This window comes from Phocoena sinus, chromosome 11 (assembly GCF_008692025.1).
Source record: "Phocoena sinus isolate mPhoSin1 chromosome 11, mPhoSin1.pri, whole genome shotgun sequence".
In the NCBI taxonomy this organism is placed as follows: domain Eukaryota; kingdom Metazoa; phylum Chordata; class Mammalia; order Artiodactyla; family Phocoenidae; genus Phocoena; species Phocoena sinus.
In genome coordinates this window covers 24,210,808-24,229,897 of record NC_045773.1, presented here as the reverse complement: position 1 = coordinate 24,229,897, position 19,090 = coordinate 24,210,808, and the positions used below count along the sequence as shown (strand labels likewise).

Genomic DNA, 19,090 nt, shown 5'->3' with positions numbered 1-19,090 from the left:
TGTTTCTTTAACATTGTATATATATGAAATGTTGGATGTTCAATAAACTTACCGTGGTAATCAAAAAAAGAAGAGGCATAATAAATATCTGTTAAATGAAAGCGACTGTAAAATACTACTTTGAAAAGATATGTGTACACTATTGTTCATGGCAGCATTATTTACAATAGCCAAGGTATGGAAGCAACCTAAGTGTCCATCAATAGATGAATGGATAGAGGAGATGTGGTATACCCACACACACACTCCCACACACACACACAGGAATACCACTCAGCCATTTTTTTAAAAAAGGAAATATTGTCATTTGTGACAACATGGGTGAATCTAGAAGGTATTATGCTAAGTGAAAGTAAAAGAGAGACAAATACTATATGATCTCAGTTATATGTGTACTCTAAAAAACAAAACAAAACGAAAACAGACTCACAGATAACAGAGAACAAATGAGTGGTTGCCAGAAGTGGGAAAGGTAGAGAGTGGGAGGGCAAAACAGGTGAAGGGGATTAAGCGGTACAAACCTCTGGTTATAAAATAAATAATCCACATGGATGTAATATACAGCATATGGAATATAGTCAACAATATTGCAATAAATTTGTATGGGGACAGATGGTTACTATACATCACTGTGATCTTTTTGTAATGTGTGAAATGTCAAATCACTAGGTAGTACACCTGAAACTAACTAATATTGTATGTCAGCTACATTTCAATTTAAAAAAAAGAGAAAGAGAATAATGGAGAGGGTATTCCCACTAGTTCATATTATCCATTGGGTTTACATTATTCATTCCATTAATCCAAGGCTAGTGGCAGCATGGGGAGCCCCATATAAATCTAAATAAAACCTTCCCCAGCCTGCTTCTACTGATACATACACAGCATATACCGCTGTTGTCAATAGCATCTCCGCCTCTCTGCCACTACTGTTATGCTTCCAGGTGGCTTCTCTTTCAGTACTAACAGCTTAGTACATCATCTCCATGACTATGGGAATGCAATAAAAGTGAGGAAAATCCAACCCAAAACAATCTAATTTTTTTGGAACAATGGATATTGACTGCTCCTGTACTATGTGCCAGAGAACTGATTTAGACCCTGAGGATGATCGCCCTTTCACGGCACTTAGATTTTTAAGGAGGGACATCAACATCCTTAACACCAATTGTTGATCAAACTTGAACCTTAGCACTGGGGTGCTGAAGCTGGCTTGCAGTATCTCTTTTCAACTGCATATTCAGTGACATCACATTGGTAGCTTGAAATCAGCTATGGTGGCTTTGTTTCCACCATGGAAATTAGCAAGTGCTACAAATCAGGGCTCTTTTTTCCCCACAGAGCCAGCTGTTAAACACTTACGAGCACAACATCCTGGAGCTAAATATGCATCAAAAAGGGCCTGGTTTAACATGAAAGGATGCTCAACATCACTAATCATTAGAGAAATGCAAATCAAAACCACAGTGAGGTATCACCTCATACTGGTCAGAATGGCCATCATCAAAAAATCTACAAACAGTAAATGCTGGAGAGGGTGTGGAGAAAAGGGAACCCTCTCTTGCACTGTTGGTGGGAATGTAAACTGATACAGCCACTATGGAGAACAGTATGGAGGTTCCTTAAAAAACTAAAAATAGGAAAAAAAAAAAAATAATAATAATAGGGCTTCCCTGGTGGCACAGTGGTTGAGAGTCCGCCTGCCGATGCAGGGGACACAGGTTCGTGCCCTGGTCCGGGAAGATCCCACATGCCGCGGAGCGGCTGAGCCTGTGAGCCATGGCCGCTGAGCCTGCGCGTCCAGAGCCTGTGCTCCGCAATGGGAGAGGCCACAACAGTGAGAGGCCCACGTATCGCAAAAAAAAACAACTAAACATAGAACTACCGTACGACCCAGCAATCCCACTATTGGGCATATACCCTGAGAAAACCATAATTCAAAAAGAGTCATGTACCACAATGTTCATTGCAGCACTATTTACAATAGCCAGGACATGGAAGCAACCTAAGTGTCCATCGACAGATGAATGGATAAAGAAGATGTGGCACATACATACAATGGAATATTACTCAGCCATAAAAAGAAATGAAATTGAGTTATTTGCAGTGAGGTGGATGGACCTAGAGACTGTCATACAGAGTGAAGTAAGTCAGAAAGAGAAAAACAAATACAGTATGCTGACACATATATATGGAATCTTTAAAAAAAAATGGTTCTGAAGAACCTAGGGGCAGGACAGGAATAAAAACGCAGACATAGAGAATGGACTTGAGGACACGCGGAGGGGAAGGGTAAGCTGGTACGAAGTGAGAGAGTGGCATGTACATATATATACTACCAAATGTAAAATAGATAGCTAGTGGGAAGCAGCCACATGGCACAGGGAGATCAGCTTAGTGCTTTGTGTCCACCTAGAGGGGTGGAATAGGGAGGGTGGGAGGGAGACGCAAGAGGGAGGAGAAATGGGTATATATGTATATATATATGTATATATATATACATATATATATATATATATATATATAGCTGATTCACCTTGTTATAAAGCAGAAACTACCAGACCGTTGTAAAACAATTATACTCCAATAAAGATGTTAAAAACAAAAAGATGCTATGGTGGTTTGGGTACAAAGATTGTAAAAATAAAAGCTGACGCACTCCGAAAAAACAAAAAAAAGGGCCTGGTTTAATAAATTATGGCACAATTATACACTGGGCTTCTAAAACACCTTGAAAAGTAATACAGAACTATATACTGATCAAGGAGGAAAGATGTCCACAGTATTTTTAAGTTACAATTATGTATTATACTTAATTTTAAAACTACATGTACACATATGTATTTTTATATGTGATCCCATTTTAGTAAGATACATATATATATTTACACACACACACACACACACACACACGCACAGAAAAAATCTAGAAAAATATATACCAAAATGGTAAAAACACATTACCAATGGCTGGTAGGAGTATGAGTAAATTCCAGTTTATTCATCTTACTTTTCTGAATTTTCCAAAGTTTTTGGAATGAATGGCTATGCTTTCAAAATGGGTAGGGGACCACAGTGAAAGATAAATGAAAAGAACTTAGTGTTATTATACTGGCCCAAGTGTATACATTTCAGTGCTAGTATTATGAACCATTTATATCTGAAGATGATTGGGGTAAGAAGCATAGGGGAGTATTATTTTTAAAATGTACTGAAATGAATTTGATATAAGAGTTCTGTGTAAATTTTCAAAAGTTCTTTTGACCTAAATGAGCCTCCATCTGCTTCTGGACTAATTAAGGATGGCTACTCAGTCTGATGAAACTTTGAAAAAAAACTAGTATATAATTGAGAATATCTCTCTTAGTGACTTTTCCTATCACTGCATACACTGGTCCACAGCATTCAACGTTCAGTACATTTTGCACCCAACTCAGAAGACCAGGCCAGTAGCACATTTATCAGCGTGTGTGTGTGTGTATGTATTTAACTCTCTCTCTACTTCCAGCAAAGGCGTTGCATTGAGACATCAACAGTGCTGCCATTCAGATGCTCTAACAATCTCAGATCCTCCAGAAACCCTCTGCAGTAGATTTTGAAGATGGAAATATGACCCACTTCACATTTCAAATATAAGTTTTTTCCCCAACGCCTTTTAAACATTTTATCAAACATAATATGAACGATAACATTAGTGAGAGGAAAAAGAAAGTCTTTAAAAATGAATAAGAGGAAATTAATCCATTCTGTCAGCACTGTCTGTCCTTAGCAACATTCTCCAGCTTCTCTTCACATTACCTGACTTGCTCCAACCCAAAATGAATATGTACCGCCATCCGCTGTACCCTACTCCATAACTAGATTCCTACTTCTCAAGGAGATTTTGCATCTCCCGTGGGGGTTCACTTTCCATAATCCAGGGTAATCAGATAATCAAAAGGCTTTTAAAATAAAGATTTGCTTATTTTTATTCAACTTTCTCAGACTTGTTTTTTCATGACTTTGGCGATTCTGAAGAATACTGATGGGGTATTTTGTAGAATGACCTTCACTTTCACTTTGATGTATTTCTCATGATTAGACTAGGGTTATAAATCTGCGGACAGAATACCAACAGGCGAGGCGTGCTTCTCATCACACCATATTAGGCGTACACGATGTTAACATGGCTTAGCACCCTTGATGTTCACCATGATCACTTAGTAAAGTTGTGTCTACCAGTTTTCTCCCAGTAAAGTCACTATTTTTCATTCCCTACATTGTATTCTTTGGAAGCAAGTCACTGAGTCCGCACCACACTTCAGAGGAGGCAAATTAAGCTTCCCCGTCTAAAAGTGAAAGTATCATCATAGAGCATTTGGAATTCTTCTGTAACGAAGATTTATCTTTTCTTTCCCACTTATTTATATATTCCATCACTCATTGTTATCATTGTGGACTCATGGATAACCATTTTATTCTTTGGGCTATAATCCAATACTATCATTATTTATTTTGTTGCTATTTATATTTTTAGCTTGCACAATTTTTTGAGAAATTGAGATCTGGGATTTTCTTATCAGTTATGTTAGAAATATTTCATTTATCTTACAGTTATATTTTCACTGCTTCAATGGTTGTCCCATAGTTCTAGGAATCTGAGATATGCTCTACAACTGTACACCATCTCCAGGGCCACCACACTGCACAGCCCCAGGGGGTACTGAGCACAAATATATATATATATAAATTAAAGATTTCCTTTAGCCAGTCCCAAGAAACCCAGGGCTGGTCATAAACTTAAATCTTCACCACTAATCATTGGGTAGTTCTCCTTATTTTCCTTTCTATAGTCCACTCTTTTCCCTGATACAAGGGCAAAACGGGAGTATCCATGACCAAGAGCCTAAGAGATTTGCAGAACATTAGAAAGTTAATGCTGAATTGGGAGGTAAGACAACAAGTGGGGATGAGATGGAAGAAGAAAGCAATTATTTCCCTTTATTGATCACTTCACTACATGCCAGGCACAATGCCAACATATTATTTTTTTTTTTAAAGTTTCTCAATGCTCAAAAATCCCTTCAGGAGACTATCATCTGGATGGTACTCAGCAGAATGAGATAATACCAAAGTCACACACAGCAAAGTCAGTTAACTATCAAGTCAAATCACCCTTGCTCCAAAGCCCTTTGTCTTAAGCACTATAATCTTCCACCTCCGAGCTTAGGGTCTAAACCTTAAAATGCCTTTGACCCAGGATGCCTGAGTCAAGGGGGCCAACCATAGACGTATCAGGTGTATCTTTACTTCAAGCCCTTCTCACCTACATTCCCTCCACCACACACTAAATTTCTAGTTCCCAAGCTATGCGCTCTTAGCACGGAAGAAGTTGTATAAGATTGCTGAGATAATTATTACAAACAGGCATAAGCTTTCTCCCATCCCATTTCAGTACTGAGAAGTCCAGTTCTCATAGTTATGTAACACGTAAGTTATTTTCCCATCAAATCCTTCCAATTGCCTGCAGCACAATAAAAAAAAAAAGCTATGTGTAAAAATAAACAGTGTCTTTACATCTATCATGACGATGCTGAGACTTACATCCATCCAAAAAATTCCCTGAGCACTTCCTTCCAGAGGAACCAGTAACCATTCATACAAAGTGCATGTTCAACTAGAGTCAGTTTCATAATATATTAATTAACATAGCTTCACCCTTCAATGACAAGAGCCCATCTGCTTTCCTGGCAGTGTAGAGGAGATGGATTTTAGACCTGAGCCTGGAATATTTCTCTATGAACTTGAAACTGAAAGTTTTCATCTAGTTCTACTTTTCCCTGTTAACTCAGTACATTCTAACAGATTTCAAGACCAGAGTAGGACCATTTCTTCAGCAAGTTCCATCACAAGCTGGGTGAACATCAAGCATCAGCATCACAGGCCAACTCTGGAGCTGAACTTCCAAAGGAAGAGGGAGAAGGGCCATCCCACAACAATAAGATTTTTCACCACTGAAACTTCTCTCCATTTCCCTACACGTCTCTATAGCTAAATCTAGCTTCTGCATTGTTGTTGTCCTCTGGGATAGTGTAATCTTAAATCTATGGCTGGATTTCTTCTAATGATTCTTTAAGATGGGGCACTAGAGGAAAGGGAGCAAGGACTACCACATTACCCCTGTGGTTAATGGTTAATGCTCTGGTCTCCAAATCCCAAGGACACAAACCTAAGCAAATTAACATGGTTTCAAGTTTTAAGGTCATGTTAGGCTGTGGTAGGCACGATAATGGTCCCTTGGACGTCCACATCCTAATCCCCAGTGAATATGTTACCTTACATTAAAGGACTTGGCAGATATGATAAAGGGTATGGTCCTCGAGATGTGGAGGAGATCCTGGATTATCCAGTAGGCTCAATCTAAATCACATGAGTTCTTAAGTGTTGAGAACCTTTCCTGGTCACGGAGATGCGACAGAAGGAGGAGGAGAGATTTCAAAAGCAAAAGGAACTCAAACCACTGTTGCTGGCTTTAAAGATGAAAGACTATATGGCCACTAGCTAAGGAAAATGGGACGGGGGGGGCGGGGGGTTGTTGCAGAGAGGCCTAGAAGCTGATAACGGCTCTCAGCCAGCAAGGAAACAGGGATCTCATTATTGCAATAACAATGAAATGAATTTTGCCAACAACCCAAATGATCAAGGAAATAGATCTCCCCCTAGAGCCTCCAGAAAGGAACGGAGCCCTGCCAACAACTTGATACTAGCCCAGTGAGTCCTGTGTCAGAAGTATAAAATAAATTTGTGTTGCTGCAAGACAGTACATTCATGACAATTTGTTATGGCAGCAATAGAAAACTAACACATGGGCTCAGGCCAAACAAACCCTTGTGTGAACATCTTCTGGGGCTCTCAGTCTTTAAAATCACAAGGAACCAGTTACATAGTATATTGTTTACAAATGTTCTTTAGTAAGTGAGAGCTGCCGTAGAACCACATTTACAACGCCAAAGACAGCTCTTGGTGTTGGGCAAAGTCTCTGAAAGATTATTACCCAAAATATTAAATCATCCCAGATTATTCTCAAATGCAAAGATAATTAACTTTGACCAGTAATTCCAAGTTTTTGCAAGTAATTCCAAGCTTTTATGGACTCCTGCATGAACATGTGCTTTCAGTATGTATTGACATAATTCCCCAAATCTAGTCTGGTTTCATTAATGCTTGTAAATAGTTTTGAATCTTATTAATCACAACGGCATCTACATATAGGTGAAAAACTGCACTCCACACACAAGGGAGAAAATTATTTATGCAGACAAAGCTTGGTACACATATGGATGCTAAGATTCTTCTGGGTCCTGGCCACCACACTGCCCAGACCCGTAACAGGAAAACCAGCGTCATGGACTAAATACCACCATTAGGGTCTTGGCACATACTGTGTCAGAGGGAGGGTACCTCTGTTTGGGGCATCACAGTTTTTCCAATTTCTATCTTAAGGATGAGTCAAGATATTTTTAATATCTTAGGATTTTTAATCCTCTTAATATTTTATGGGATTTTTAAAATAATTACAAATCCACCTATAGCTATTTTATGTACTGCTAAAGCCCCACCTGGAAGAGATATTGTAAACAAAATGACTATACAAAAAAAAAAGGTCACTTCCCCAAAAATACATGAGTTAGCTGTAGTTGGCATGATTCAGTTTATCACCAGCACATAACAGGTTCAACTATGACTCCGGTGGAAGTTCTCAAGGCAAATATAAAATGTTTTAAAAAAGAAAATTGATTCAATTATTTTTCTAAATATTAAATCACACAAAACCAATACTTGCAGAATATGCTGCTACACTCATGTTCTACCAGTAGACATTACTTCCACCAGACTCCCATGGGCAGACTTTGTATCAATATGGGATCCTGCAACCAACGCCAAACAATTCAACAAGGCTGACTTACATATGCAATCAATTTCCAATATGGTTTATAGTTAACAGTATGATATTGCACAATCCATTAAAAATAATCAGATGTGCCCATGTGATTAAATACTGGAACACTTGCCCAAGGCTTATCAAGGTTACAATATAATCATACTTCAATACTATGGGTAAGTAAAATATAAAGAGATGACAGTACCTCCATGGTTTATCATGAATCCCAAATGTGACATCCAGTGATAACCAACGAAAAGGTTTATAGTATTAAATTGAAGCAATTAAGTATGTAAAATCAAAGAGAAGGTAGCATTTGATGGTTATAGGAACGTTATACGGAATTTTTAAGTGACAACAAGACTGGCGTTTAGAGTCTGCCAATAATCAGCTGTACATCTTCAGGCAAGTAATTGCACCTCTCTGAGCTTAAGTGATTTTCCCCCTCATGGGTAAAAGGATGAGGCTGGTCTGCATTTGATTCTGCTTTCTAAATTCATGAATGCTGCAGGGAAGAGCAATGTCCCTAACTATTGCCCTCGGGTCCTGACGATGTTCCTCACTTCTAAGACCGAGCTAGCTGTCAGTCAGCCCACTGCTCTGAACCCTGATTTGACAGACAACCTCAAGCAAGTATGGATATCCCAGCAAGCCTCAGCTTCTCCTTTGCTAAAAGCTTCCTCTTCTAATTGTGAGGAAAAATAGGGCTAACTGGGGAGAAATTCCTATATAACCCAAGTAGCATCCCTGTTTACAAAAACTAAAACATGCTCGGACTAAAACTCCAAGGGAGTTAAGTTCCATTTCCTTTATACTCTTAAGAACGGGGTGTGTGGAGGGGAGAAACAGGGGAAAGCATCTCACTGTGATCAAGTACACTGTTGGACCTGGCCAGTCTTCAAAAGTACACAAAATAGAACACTTAATCCATAAAATAGATTTGAAGATTGGCCTCTAATGCTTGACAGTTGGCATGCAACCACAATAAAGCGAAATATAGCATGCCAAGTTTTTGGACAACAACAGAAAAAAAAAAAAGCAAAGAACTAAATGACTCCTGGTCTTAAGATGTGGGTAGGAAAGCAAAAACAAAACAAAACAAAATTCCACAAAGATTCTTGGCAAGCGAGAATTTGAAAAGCACCTACTGGAGAAAATCAACTTGCAGGAATGGGACTTTTAGATAAAATACCCCCTTGAACTACAAGGACTTTAAAGAAAGGGAGGGAGGGAGGGAAAGGGGGAGGGGAGGGGTAAGAATGTGGCAGGTAATCAGTCTTTAGTGCAAATTTGAAATTGAAAAAGGCAAATCTGAATCCTGCCACCCCATATGTGAGACACAAGGTTACACTGAAGAGAACACCCTCAGAATTCTAATTTACATCATTTATGCACTCCTGGACTTAGTGAACAGTTACTAGTAATTGTAGGGGCCTTGCTTTCAGTAATAGTGCCAGTACTCTCGAGAGACTTCATACTGTATTTATCAAGAAGTCTTTACCGTTTTCTTATCATCACTCCCGAGTGCCTTTTGGTCTCTGTTGTTCCCAACCACTCCTCTTTTTGAGAGCACCTCTCTCTTGTCTGCCCACAGACGAATGTTTAATCGTGTCTGGAAAGGGAACAACCACACAGCCATCAGCATAAATCACACTGCAGATCCACTAACGGCCACATTTAACTGGCAGAATTGATGTCTCCCAAATCAGTGCCTTCAAACGCAGCTGGTTCTGTAGAGTCCTCGTGCCTTATAATTCGGTTAAGTCCTTAAAAATTAATGCCAAAGGAGGAGCGAACAGAGATTCTTCAAAACAATGGGGAATGACTTTCAGTGTGTTTTTAGTCCATATAATAAAACTAAACCCATTGAAAATAAAATTCCTAGAGATTGAAAAATCACAAAACTAAAAAGTTTACAGGCAATTCTTCATAGCCAGACTGCTAGCAAATCTCTGAATGGGTGTTCTTCCATACCTCTCTGCTCTGCAAGTATACTCCACCCAATTCCTCCACCTTTATCAGGCAAAGAGTCACTCATCCTTGGAGACTCGGGTGAAGCTAGAATGTTGCTTTCTCTCCGCCACAAAACAGCCCAGCCCACAGCTTCAGTTCTAGCAATTACCATGTGTTTTGTAGCCGTTCCTTTTTCCAACCATCTCTCTCCCAAGACCTGAGTTTCTTGTTCATTTCTGTACCTCAACAGCCTAGCCCCATCCAAGACATTCAAGCGGTACTTGGTATTTACGGCCATGACTGTCAATCAAGCAAAGCATGCTCCTCAAATATAACCATCTAGGTCTCCATCCACTCTGAGGAAAATAATACACCATCAAGGATATTGTTGAGTTTGCAAGTCTGATTACTTTTAGGCAATTGTGGGGGTGAGGGGTGCAGCTTGACCCCTACTCACTACTTTCACCCAGTGTAAGATTGCGTCAAGGGAACAGATTAAACAGGCATTATTTTGTTGTTGTTAAAATCCTTACAGCAACTCTACAGTGGTGCTTTTGTCATTCCCCTTCTTATGGGTGTCGTAACTAGGGCTTGAAAGAGTAAATGACTTTTCAAACATCTCCCAACAAGAAAATCAGGGACAGGACTTCCCTGGTGGCACAGTGGTTAAGCATCCGCCTGCCAATGCAGGGGACATGGGTTCGAGCCCTGGTCTGGGAAGACCCCACATGCCACGGAGCAACGAAGCCCGTGTGCCACAACTACTGAGCCTGCGCTCTAGAGCCCGCGAGCCGCAACTACTGAGCCTGTGCGCCACAACTACTGAAGCCCACGCGCCTAGAGCCTGTGTTCTGCAGCAACAGAAGCCACCGCAAGGAGAAGCCTGTGCACCACAACGAAGAGTAGGCCCCACTTGCCGCAACTAGAGAAAGCCCACGGGCAGCAACATAGACCCAACGTAGCCATAGATGGATAGATAGATAGATAGATAGATAGATAAATCTTTAAAAAAAGATAATCAGTGACAGAGCAAGGACTGGATCCTAGATCTATCAAACTTCCAGCACCCATGCCTTACGACCTCTCCAATGTACCCATCAACTTATGCCCAACTCCAGTTCAAAACAGAAAAACTGAAAAACTTGACAATGACCTTTCACTTAATGTGCATGTGTATGTTCAACTATCTATTTAATAGGGTAACCACTGTTTGGTAATCATCTACCTATTTGCAAGTCTTGTCAGTGCTACATAAAATAGAGAATATTCATTTTGAAATTCCAGGTTTACTTCATCATTACAACCATCTTTGGGGAACTACCAGCCTTGTTCCACAAGTCAAGTTTGCAGGCTTCTGAATGCTTTTAAGCATTCATCCTATTTCAGTCCAAGTTCCCCTAAGAGTTTCCTTTGTTGGGAAAACAAATACATGAAACCAAAGGTTAGCTAAACACAGAGAGGCTAGTTCTCTTTTTCTCATTTGCATGCAGGAAAGAGTTTATGTACTAACTTGCACAAGATTCCTAGTGGCTTTCTGTGGCGGAGAGAATATCTTTAGATATCTAGTACATGTGGCGACCTAGGTAATAGAGATCTACGGTCCATTCAACAAGTTCTTACTCAGCACCCTAGGGTCTGGGGATGCTGTAGTGAACACGGCACATGTATTCCTACTGTTCTGAAGCTACTATTCTTGTGTATAATACCGGCTCATAAATGAGTAAATAAACAAAAAGGGTAACTTCAGATATTAATAAGTACTTAGAAGAAAATGACAGAGGAATACAAAAGTTGGTGGAAGGTGATGCAGTCAGGAAGATAGTAGCCAGAGGGCACTGTGCAAAGTCTTTTTAGATAGGGTAACTATAGAAATTTCTGAAATGGTGGTGAATTTAGAGCTTAGATGAGTAAAGCCAGCAGAAAATCTGAGGATAGGTTTGAGACAGAGACCTCAAATGGTGTGACTGGGTTTAAAATGTCCAAGAAACGATACAGAAAGCCCAAGGAGCTGGAGCTATCTTTCCCTTCTTGATTTCTACTTTGATTCCACTGGGGTCGAAGGACATATCCTGTATGATATTAATTCTTTTAAATTTAGTGCGGCTTGTTTTACGGCTCAAGATATGGCCTATCTTAGTATATGATCTGTGGGTACTTGAAAAGAATTCTGTAAATGCCAACCTAATGGCTGACGGCACTGCTGAGTTCTTCAATACCTTTGCTGATCTCCCTAGTCGTTCTAGCAACTGGTGAGACAGAGATGTTGAAGTCTCCACCATAAATGTGGATTTGTCCATTTCTCCTTTCATCTCTATCAGTTTTTGCTTCACATAATTGGCAGCTGTGTTGTTTGGTGCATAGACATGTAGAATTGCTATATCAACTTGGTGGAATGACTCTTTTATCATTATAAAATGTCCCTCTCTATCTCTAGTTAATTACTTTGTTCTGAAGTCTACTTTATCTGGCATTAATTTAGCCACCTTTGTTTTCTCTTGATTACCGTTTCCATGATATACTTTTTCCATCCTTTTACACTGAACCTATTTCGCATTATTTGAAGTGAGTTTCTTGAAGACAGCATATAATTGGGTCATGTTTTCAATCCACCCTGCCAGTCTCTGTCTTTAAATTGGTGTACTTATATCATTTGCATTTAATGAAATTACTGATGTGTTAGGGCTTAGGTCTGCCATTTTATTTTTTGTTTTCTGCTTTTTCTGTTTTCTTGTCTCTCCTTTTCTTTCTTTCTGCCTACCTGTGTGTTGCCTGAACATTTTTTTAGAATTCCATTTTGATTTATCTATAGTATTTTTGAGTATATATCTTGTTGGTACAATATTTATTTTATTTTATCCAGGGACTTATGTACTAGATACTATGTAACTACTCACATCAAGGAAACAAGAGATACAGTTATATTATAAGAATATTTAAAAATTCACTGGTTCAGATTTGTCCAGCAGGAAGAGAAAAGTGTCAGAAGGGCCTCTTAATAGCAGTGACAAATGTACTAGCAAGCTAATTTATATCAAGCAATTGGAGAAGAGGTTCACTTTCAACCCAAAGCCAATGTGTTTTCTAATTCCATGAATCTGCATTTCCTGAGTTTCTGACTCTAAACATGTTAACAAATAGGACTCGTAAGTATGATAAAGGTCCTTCATGGTAAGTCAATATTTGAAAATAGATGACTGTGTATAAGAAATTAATAACTCTGCCTGGTGTATTTACTTTCATTGCCAAATAATATTTGCATTAACATTACACTTTGTTAAAGTGAAATCTAAGAAATCTAAATTATTTAAATGTAAATGAGAACATTATTTTATACTAGATATTTATAGACCATTATTTGGCAGATTTAATGATTTATTTTTACAATTTTAGCACCCACTGCACCATATATAGGCTCTCCCAGCCCGTGCTTGAAACCAGAATGCAGCCCTTCTGTTCAACGGCCCTGCTTCTTCCCTTGTAGATTCTACTACGCTTCTTGTTTATTCCTGCTTTATTAATGAAATTGGTATCATGGAGAACAGATGAAAGGCAAACTGAAGTCCACATCACTGCACACAACGAGGGTGCTCCCTGCTCAGTATGAGGACCCAGTATCAGGACACTCCAGTTTGGTGGCTTTTGCCACGTCACACACAGAGCCTCAAGGACATATTCCTGAGGTGTACCAGCTCTATGCTACCTAAAGCAGACTGTGTGACCCAGGATCGAAGTGAGGCATACCCAGGCCGAGTAAGGGGTGAAAGGAGCTATATACAACATCACAAAGTCAAATAAGGATGACACTCTCATTGGAAAATCTGAAAACGCTGCTCCATGAATACATGAGAGATTACAATCAGGAGAGTAAACAGCCCTAGTTACTGACAGGCTAGATGGTAACCAAGAAACCAATCTAATTCTGCAGGCATAGTGCACTGTTCCTGCAGTTCTTCCAGTTCCTTAAAGGACCTCTAAAACACACAGAGGTTGAGGATGTCGACGAAGAAAAAATTAAGATTGCTAAGACAAAGAATGTTGTTCTCCACCCAGTTCTACAAGGGTTAAGTCATAACCCACTGTACCCCAAATGGAATTCAGGATGAAAAAACAGGGTGAGGCACTCTGTGCTTTGGACAAGCAGGCTCTTGGTTAGATACATACCTTAGGAAGAATTTCAATGACCCCAGATTCTTGCACCGTCCTATATATAGAAAAGCACTAAAATCATTACCTTGAGATACCTGTTCTTTGTGATTAACAGTAATCTTTTAGCTCAGTGTATGCTTGACTGCGTATGTTTCCTATCCAAAAATCATACATAAACTGGCTTCTCCCCTACTTCATCAGAGCAGTTTCCTCAGAGCTACTAAGCACCTATTCCCCTGGCTATTGTCCTCAGTAAGACCCTGAATAAAATTTAAACTCACAACCCTTCTGTTGTGTGTTAAGTTGTCAAGAAGCACTGGCTTGGTGACAGGGATGGTGAAGAAAAGACAAGGAGAAGGAAGTTCAAGAGGAAGATGGAGTATAAAATAAAAAAAAAAAATAAATATATATATATATATATATATATATATATATTTTTTTTTTTTTTTTTTTTTGCCACTCTGCGCGTCTTGCAGGATCTTGATTCCCCGACCAGGGATCAAATCTGTGCCCCCTGCAGTGGGAGCACAGAGTCTTAACCACTGGACCACCAGGGGAAGTCCCTAGCCAACATTTTATAATAACTATAAATGGAATAGAACTGTTAACAATTCTGAATCATTATGTTGTATACCTGAAACTTACATAATATTGTACATCAACTATACCTCAATAAAATATTTTAAAAATCACGCACACATACACAAAAATGAAAATGGATTCAGATTGGTTTCCTTGTGAAACACCATGATATCTCAGCTCCAAGGAGACACAGGGGGGATATGGGAGCCACCTCCTGCTAAAAATAATCCCAGGCCAAATGTAGTTTCCAAGGCAGATGTGTGTCTCCCTGGCCCTGCCACCTCCACCCTGGGCCCCGTCTGGTGTCTCTGCAGCAGCTGGCTGAACAAACCCTCAGGTCAACACCAGCTGTAACTGCAGAGCCTGCTAAGGGAAGACAGGTCACAGTATTGAAACAGGAAGAGGAGGGAAAATGCAACAACGTCCCAGGGGTAGGACAGGGCCCCTGGATTTCTCCCAGCCACACTCTCCAACGCCCACACATCTGCGAAGTCAGACCTCATTATATCTATCCCTCCACCTCACCACGCGGGAACACCACAACCCGCAGGGGTTTTCATCCTTTGCTTGTATGAAATATGCAGGCCCTGCAACCAGCTGCTCATCCAAGCTCCAGCCAAGCTACTGCTGCTTGGCCATAACGAGCATTTTACCTGTGGCCTAAAAACCACACGTGACTGTAAGGCACAAAGCAACTCCAATTTTGTCATTTTCGTTCTCTTTATGCTATACTTTTTTCTGCTTTCGATTCACAAGAATGGTCTTTGTCAGCATTCTAATCTATGTTGGTCTTTGCTCATCTATGAGGTCCTGTCTGATACTGTTATCTGGTTCCTCAAAGGCATAACCCCAAACCTCATACTTCCTTAGGGTTTCTCAAACTCAAACTGTTGACATGGAGGGCTGGATAATTCTCTATTGCAGTGGCTGTGCTATGCACTGTAGGATGTATAGCAGCATCCCCGGCCTCTGCCAGGAACATCTCCCCACACCACCAGTTTCAACAATCAAAAAATTTCTCAAGGCATTACCAAACTACGCCCAGGGGGAGGGAGGGGGTGAAGGGTGTTCTCACATTTGAAGAACAAATGATCCATATTACAACTGGCCCAAAAGGAGCCAACTCAAAATGCCTGAGTGACATCAGGGGCTCATTTCAAAAACAGGCTCATTATCTAGTGTGATAATATGGACACAAAGGAAGCCAATACTGGTAATTAAATATTTAAATAACTAAATATTTAAACATCAGTGGGAGCATTTTTATCATTATTTCTACCTTTCCAGTTCCCGCTCCAGACCTCCCCCCACAGAAATGTTTTGCCTCTATCAAATTTTTATTGCCATTTCTCTAACATCAAAACAGATGTCACAGCCCTGAGTTATGGAGCTGTTTCCTAGAGAGGAGGAAGCAGTTGATTTTTCCCTCCTGGGTGTCTTAAGAAACAATAAATAAACAATACCAGCATTTGTAAGGCCACAGTTTATACTCTACTAAGGGAGGAAGTATAAAAGGTTATTTAATCAAGGAAACAAATTTGCACCTGTTTTCTCTCTTTTTTTTTTTTTTTTTGCGGTACGCGGGCCCCTCACTGTTGTGGCCTCTCCCGTTGCGGAGCACACGCTCCAGACGCACAGGCTCAGTGGCCGTGGCTCACGGACCCAGCCGCTCCGAGGCATGTGGGATCTTCCCGGACTAGGGCACGAACCCGCGTCCCCTGCATCGGCAGGCGGACTCTCAACCACTGCGCCACCAGGGAAGCCCTTCTCCTCATTTTTTTTCCCTAGTTCTATCTCCCTTGAATTTTATAAATGTGTACTTTTAACCTAATATTGTTTCCGGGTGAAAGAAATATTTGGACTACAGCAAAATGCTTCTCTGTGATTCCTTCCTTCCACCCTCCTTCCCTCCTTCCCTCCCTCCCTCCCTCCCTCCCTTCCAGCAAGCTTTGGAGCCCACAGGGTTCCTGGTGGGGTGGGATGGGGCAAAATCATGGTGACCGACTGTTCCTGATTTACTTCCATGCATACCTTCCTTTTCTCTGCTGACTCTTGGGCCATGAAATATGATATTCACAATGGAAGACAGCAGCTTTTTTGTTAACCTCTTCTCTATCATCTCACCACAAATGAAAATTTAAATTGTCTTCTCCATCAAGAAAACCCTATCCCTCTTTACATTGCTGTGGTAAGTGGCCAATGGTTCTTAGTGATCCTCACCTCCTCCTTGTGTTCAGGTCTTTGAATAATCTTCTCCCCATGAGTGCGGGATAGGCTTATTGACTTACTCCTACCTAAAAGAGCTGAGCAGAGGTAGTGAGATGTCATTTCTAAGATAACGTTATAAAAAGACTGTGACTTCTTACATTCTCCCTCTCCCTCTCTCCTGGATCCTTCTCTCTGGGAGAAAAGCCAGGTGCCATATTATGTAGCCACTGGGTGGAGGTCATGTGGTGAGGGACCAATGCTTGCCAACCACAAGAGTGATCTTGCAGGGAGAGCCCCACCACCACGCCAATCAAGCCTCGGGTGGGACTGCAGCCCCGGCTAACCATCTGCTTGCAACCTCATCAGAAACCTTGAGCCCAAGGTACCAAGTTAAGCCACGCTCAGATGACTGACCCACAAAAACTAGGAAATACAAAACGTTGACTATTGTAAGCTGATAAATTAGGGGGAATGTGTTACACAGCAATGGATAGTGAATACACCTTCCCAGCTAGAGCCCTCTCCAGCCAAGATAAGACTCTGACACCTAACACTTAACTCGCTCTTTACCAAAGAGCCTCTGATTTCAGAGGACCCTCTCCATATTAGGTTTCTGGTGTAGGGAAATACGTCACCATCCTTAATTTCAACTGTGTGGAATGTTTTTCATATAGAAGCAACCAAAATACAAAGGAAATAAAAGACAGGTTCAAATTTGGCTCAGTTTTCAACACTAGTCTCAGAGGAGCTCTGAGAAAAGAGAATTTGGGGGTAAAAAAAAATGTTTGGGGAACACAAGCTATGCCCTATTGGAGAACACTAAGGTTCCTTAGTATATTGAAAGCTCTGAGAAATCCTACAAAGGCACTCTGCTTAACTTCAATCTTTTATTAAGATCCTACTTCAGCAACATTCTGAATGACAAACTTTGGAGAACAAGGATCCAATGCAGCAGTTCTCAAAGTGAAGTAAGTAAGTGAAAACCCAATTCACACAAGTCTTGGATCTTATTTTATAGTGTGTTTCCCAGTCCAGATGAGATCCTACTCTAAAAGCATGAAAACAAATTTTGAATGAAATATACTGATTCTCATTTACCAATCTTCCTCCAAAGGACGGGCCAGAGGGCATGAGCCCAGTCTCACTCCAGATTTAAAGGTTAGGGAGACACCAGCATTCCGTGGGTCCATGCATAAATGTGCTCAACCCTTTCTTTCTTTGTTCTGCCAATTCCAATGCCTGGGAACATACAGTGTAGCAGTTAAGAAGTTGGGCCCTAGAGTAACTCTGAACTTGACTTCTGGCTCCATCACTTACTACACATACCAATTAACCTTGATGAGCTTCACCATTTTTATTTGTAAAATAAAGACAATAATAAGTAGCTTGTTGGATTATATGAAATAATTTATGTTTAGTTTCGGCACAATGCCTGGCACAGAGTAGGCACTTACTAAATGCCACCTACTGATACGGTTATCATCATCCCATGCATCAAATCTGAAATTATCCCATGTAAGTTTCTAACAGAGTCCCAACATCTCAAGCAGGTTCAACCACATCATTATTCACAACTGCACAGATTTCATGTCTTTGCTATGCTTTTGCATTGCCAGGCTGAAGAATGTGATATTTTAACCTCATTCCCACAGGCAGCTCTTAGCTCTTCACCTCCACATGTTCCGGCCACACCTGCCTCCACCTTCCCTAGTTCCAAGCTGCAGACAGTGCTAATAATCACCACCTCAATTTTAGAAGTTTCACCGTCTTTTAAAAAAGGTAAGCTTTGCTGTCTTACTTCCAATATCATTCATGCTGCCACCTAATATTTTATTGACCTTCTGGTCTAGCAGACAGATTAACCTGCAAAACGGATTCAATCCTTTTGTCCTCCCTATCGAGTTCAAAAATGAAAAGTAAGTAGATGGTTGTGCTAAAAAAGCATAAATCCTCCATTCATAAAATCTGGGCATCAGAGATACAAATCAGTAGTAGCAACGCCCCCGTTAGCCCTTCATTTGGCCAGTTCAGAACCCACGGAAGCTGACTTGGGGCGTCGGCACACACAGAGCAAGGGAACAGGGATTATTAGGCAGCTGTAAATGCAGCAACTGAGAGCCCCATCCTAACACGAACAGAAGGCAGAGCTTATGTAAAGGTGTTAATTTCAAGATGCTCTCAGGGCTATCTAAAGTCGAGTAGAGGCTGACTGAAAACTAATGGCATTCTAGGATGCAAGCCCTGATGTAAGGTGGTCTCAAGTGAATAATAGCTGGAAAG

General features: G+C 40.5%; 1 protein-coding gene across 22 annotated transcripts in view; it reads right to left on the bottom strand.

The window, feature by feature from the left end:
- Window positions 1-19,090, bottom strand: part of MAGI1 (membrane associated guanylate kinase, WW and PDZ domain containing 1) — a 623,501-nt gene that overhangs the window by 436,562 nt on the left and 167,849 nt on the right. The gene's annotated exons all lie outside the window — the stretch shown is intronic.